The following is a 5,419-nucleotide window of genomic DNA, read 5'->3' as shown; positions in this document are numbered from 1 at the left end:
GGGAGATGGTCGCTTAATAGAGTATCTCAAATGAACTTCTTGTTGACTCTGTTTCTCGATTTAGACATAGGAGAGGAAAGAAAGAGAGAGGGAGGGAAAGAGAGAGAGAGAGATATTAATAGGATTGATCAACGTATTTACCGTGTGAGTGGAATTAAATTGTTGTCTCCTCTCGTCGGAGAACCTTCCGCAACGCTGATCATAGTTTCTAACGGATTCTCTCGTTTCTAGCGATGACCCGGCCAGAGGTGCCCGAGGCGGCGGAGCCTGGACATATCGTAGTGATTGGGATCAATACGCTTAACCACACTACCACGCAATAACACCCCTGCTTGTCCCCCTTTGCCTCCATCGACCTCGGTATCTCTCTTCTTTCCCCTCCACCGTACCTTCCCCTCTCTTTCCGTTCTCTCTCTCTCTCTCTCTCTCTCTCTCTCTGTCTGTCTCTCTCTCTCTCTCTCTCTTTCTCGTTCCCCAGGTCTCGACCTCGCACATTTTCCCCTTCCACCCTCGTCACCACCATTGCTACACCACAGCCGCCACCTTTCGTTGTCCTCGACCTTGCCGTCGTGGATTCTTCCACGAACCGCAAAAATCCACCTCGAATTCCATGAAAACTTCTCGCACGAGATTCCTCATCCTTATATTCCTCAGTGTCTTTTTCACGATCCTCTGAGACAGCCGAATCCCAGATGGCGGAAGAGAAAAAATGAGAGAGAAAGAGAGAGAGAGAGAGAAATTACTAAAGAAAGAAAGGAAGGAAGGAAGGAAGGAAGGAAGGAAGGGATAGGGACCAACCTCTCGAATTTCTTCGTTGCCCTATAGCACCGACTTGTTGTTGGTTGATGTGTCGCGTTCTTCTTCGCTTTACTAGCTGATGATCCGGTTTTACGAGTTGAAGGAAAATAACGGGCTGCTTGCTTTTGTCTATAATCTACGATGAAACTGTTCCAATTGAAACAGCACAACGATGGTGATATATATATGTGTGTGTGTGTGTGTGTGTGTGTGTGTGTGTATAACAAGTAGTTCTGTTGTATTCGAACAAACTATCAGCATTTACTAGGAATTATTAATATCGAAAACATTGATATAAAACAGTCTAAGATGCAAAAATAATATCATATTACAGCGATGAAGAGGAACGAAGTTACTAGCACCATAAATCGATAATGGTTAATTAAATGTCTTTATTTCTCTAACATTGTTAGACTATAAATTTACATTGTAGGACTCACGTTCGTTGCCTCGTAATGTACTTTCTCTTTTGACAGCATTTCTCGCGTCAACACATAAAATATAACGAGACGTTAATGCGTCATTACGAGGATGTCTCTGCAATCGTCGTTCCTTTCAAGCTTCGCATGGTTTGTCCTACGTTCAAAGGTTAAGATAACAAAGATAATAGAAGATAGATAGATAAATAGATAGATTGATAGAAAGAAAGAGATATAAAGAAAGGTTATTGTGTCGTTTGGATCGTAATTCTTCTGATTCTTACTATATTTTTTCTCTTAATCTTTCAAGTCATTCGTTCGAAAATTCTATGATAGAAAACAAAAACTTGATAAAAATAATATTTCCTTCTTAGAATGTTGATTGGTTAAAATTTTAACGAGAAGTTTGTTTATTGGTTCGTTCGATCGATCAATAGAAAAAGAAAATAAGCGATCGTTTCGATTTGCTTATCGTTTAATATATAGTATGTGTATATATATGTGTATCAATATTCGAACGATTAGTCGAATCAACATCGAACGATCCAATCGAATGGATTAGAGAGAACCAAGGAACAATATGCAGCTCTTTGCACCGCAAGGTTCGTTGGTCCACGACGAAACTTCGACGAACGACGGTTTGCCGCAGAGAGAGCCGCGCATCGATCGGGAAACGTAACCGGAAGCTTCTGGCAAACTTCTCTGACAGCGTTCTCTGAAAAGGGCGTGTGCATCGTTCCAACGAAGAGTTAGCAAATTTATGTCCTAGTTTGTATAGGATGGACAAACGGGCCCGACTGCAAATCATTGTCTACCGATCATATTTGCCTTAAGAGACGTTTCGGACGTATCCTCTTCGTCATTTTAACCCTGATATACAAATGACCTATATTGTATTTTTCTTATCGAGATTCGTTTAAAAAAATTTTTTGGAAATACGTTGAAATTTATCTGCTAACTTGTTTATAAAAAATATATATATATATGTAATTAACGTATACCAAAAGTTACAGTAAGATTTTAAACTCAGTTACGATGTCGCTGTAATTTCTGTTACTTTAAGCTTTCGTAAAAGCTTTTCCCGATAGAAAGCAAAGCTCGACTTTGCGATTTGTATACATGCGCATTTTCTCTCTCTCTCTCTCTCTCTCTCTCTTTCTCTCTGTGTGTATTCTACGAACCCTCCCCCCTTTCCAATAGAAAATGGCTCGCACTCGTCGTTATCCTTTCTCCTTTAAAGTGAACGTTTTTCGCTCCAGCTCTCGTGAAATATCCGCCTAGGCGACGAGCCAGGTTTTCTGCTTCTCCACGACAGCCAACCCCCCCATTGAACCGCCTCGTCGTTAAAATCCCACCACCACCACTACCACCACCACCACCACCACCACCATTACCACCACTACTACCAACAACCAGACCTTATTCCTAACAAGCATAAAAGTAACGTAGAAATGTCATCGCCATTAGGAAATCGTATCACCTTGAAATGCGTTTTTAAATGATTTTCTAAGCGATTCGAATTCTTCTCGACATTCGATTTAAATAACAATGAAATTCATTTCGATTAAGAACCTAAGAATTATGAATATGTTTAAACAATTATGACTTTGTTTTTTAATCTAAACGTCGTACGTGTGTACATATATATATTCATTTATACATATATATATATATATACAACACACATACGCGTATATACACACATATATATATATATATACATATAAATTTGTATCGAATATTGTACGATCGGAAAATCGATCGTCATTCATTGTGTCGTCTTTCGTCGGTTCTTTCCGAGCTCGAAAGGTGTCGATAAGGCAGAAACACAAGTCGCGCACTGTGCGAGAGAGATCGATAGAAAAAGCACCCTCTCTGGCTCGTAGCACGCGAGTGCTTGCTCCGCATGCAGTAGCGTAACACCGGTGAGAGGAGAGCAGCAGACGGTCGGTCGACGTACCGTCTATTTATATACACACACCGCGGCGGGCGTCCAGTCGAGCAACGACGACGATCGTGTCGCGTCGTCTCGCTTCGGGAGGAGCCGAACCTGCCGGCCGTATCCCCACCATTACCACCCTCGTCGCGCGTGCTACTATCCGCTGTCTCTCTCTCGTCTGCTCTTTCAATGGACGGCAGTCGACCAGAGCGGATCGCTGCCACGACGCTCGGAGCGTCGAACCTCCGTGTGTCCTTCTCTTCGATCCTTCCACGCTCTATTACGTATTAAGATTATTATTATCCATACTTTTCCTCGATTCTTATTCACACGATCTTAGTATTTTAAAGACAATCGTTATATTCAACGACAACAAAACTATATCTCGTTACGACGATTGTTCGTAACTAATGCCGATAAAATCTAGAAATATTATCGAACGAAAATTCACCTTTGAAGAGATGAAAGAAAACTTAAAGTATCGTGGACATTTTCATAACATTTTATATCGATATTCGATAGAGGTATTTCGTATCATTGGTAATCTCCGATAAAGACTACCGATCGTCGTTCCGATCATGGCGAATAAGTCTCGATTTCTCGAGCTTTTATTCGAGTCGTACGAGAACGCGAATTCCGGTTCTTCCTCGCTTCTCTCTTTTGTCTCTTATTCTTCTCTCTTTCTACCGTTCTTCCGCACGATGTAATCATACGAATTCGGGCTAATCGTGGCGTTTCGGTCGTCGTCGGACCGAAACGCACGAGGCGCCACGCGCGAGATGTGCCTCGAGCTTCTCCTCTCCTTTACCCATGGGCGTGATTGGCCAAGGGTCTCGAGTCACGAAGGGGGGTGGGAGGGCGAGGAGAAGGGATATTCTCTCCCCTTCGGCTCGCAAGGCCAGCGAAATTCATTATTGCTGGCACGCAAGTTGTTGTGTTAGCCGGTATATCTCGTGCTCTCTGTGTTTATTCGATTGAGTATATTTTACTGGAGTTTGCGGGAAAAGGATTCTTCTTCATTCTCTTCCAGGCATCTCTCAAAATGATACCGGATTTATACGTGGTAAGGTATACCAAATGATTCAAAGAGAAATCGTCGCAGTTACTCGAACGAAAAAGTTTAATACGAATCAGGAATCGTTTCCTTAGTTTCAGGACCTTCGAACTATTTGGAACGAAAGCTCAAACCAAATCGGATTTTCAGTTCCTGCCGTTTCTAAAGCCATGATTAGAGACTGAGAGAGAAAGAGAAAGAAAAAGAAAAAGAGAGAGAGAGAGAGAGAGAAAGAGATATTAACTTGGGTAAAGTATAGTTTGAACATAGTTTCGATAGTCGTTAATATTGTTAGTACTATTTCTAACGATTGATTCCATCCACCCTTAACGTTTAAGAAGTTTCGTCTTGTGATCGGTTTGGATCTATCGTAAACATTAAACGCGTCCGTGTAACTACGGAAACACACGACTACTACCCTTGCATACGGTAGGTTTTGAAAGAGAACTACGAAGTCGGAAAGCAGAAGCTTCTTCCTCTCCGTTCGTTCGTTCGTTCGTTCGTTCGTTCGTTCGTTCGTTCGTTCATTCGTCCGTCCGTCCGTCCGTCCGTTCCTTCGTTCATTCGTTCGTTCGTTCGTTCGTTCGTTCGTTCGTTCGTTCGTTCGTTCGTTCCGTATGCGAGAACGCACGAACGACACCGAGGTCTTCCGATTACAGGATGTAACTGGTCGGAGAGGGTGAAGGATACCGTACCGCGAGATGCACCATGGGTGTACACCCATAGGGTGATCTCTTTTCGTTTCCCGTTGCGCACCACCAATCAACGTGCGCCAATGAAAATGTTCTTTTTCGTTTCAATCCAATAGAAATTTTATATGATATTTGTAACAACAAGCGATACATGTGACATATTTATACACGATATTTCTATATCTCTGAATGATCCGATGAAACAAACATCCGAGCTAATAAGTCAACGATCAAATAGAATTGATTAGATATTTTTTCTTTTCTTTTCTTTTCTTTTCTTTTAGTTTTGCTTTTGCTTTATCTTATTTGTTTTTCCTCTCGTACACTTGGATTTCCCAGGGACGTTTGAAATGGGTAGACAAACGGGAGTGAAATCGTTCGGTGAAGGAGACGGTATCGCGTTTCGCGAGTGGCGCAAAACGTGTCTCTCGCTGCGGAAAGCCGATTCTGCGTCGCTGCGTGACCTACAGTCTTGGCGAGGGAGATTCATGAACGTAAGCAAGCAAGCAAGCAAGCA

At 42.2% G+C, this 5,419-nt stretch overlaps 1 protein-coding gene and 1 long non-coding RNA gene across 9 annotated transcripts in view; one reads left to right on the top strand and one right to left on the bottom strand.

Moving 5' to 3' along the window:
- Positions 1 to 5,419, top strand: part of LOC122633009 (serine/threonine-protein kinase tousled-like 2) — a 56,445-nt gene that overhangs the window by 31,140 nt on the left and 19,886 nt on the right. The gene's annotated exons all lie outside the window — the stretch shown is intronic.
- On the bottom strand, positions 1,171 to 2,590 carry LOC122633013. Its single transcript, XR_006327991.1, has 2 exons — positions 2,399 to 2,590; positions 1,171 to 1,374 (listed from the first exon to the last, which is right to left on the bottom strand). It is a non-coding gene; the product is annotated as an uncharacterized LOC122633013 (long non-coding RNA).

Source organism: Vespula pensylvanica, chromosome 11, assembly GCF_014466175.1.
Source record: "Vespula pensylvanica isolate Volc-1 chromosome 11, ASM1446617v1, whole genome shotgun sequence".
NCBI lineage: Eukaryota > Metazoa > Arthropoda > Insecta > Hymenoptera > Vespidae > Vespula > Vespula pensylvanica.
The sequence above is the reverse complement of the archived record's forward strand: the minus strand, read 5'-3'. Positions and strand labels throughout refer to the sequence as shown.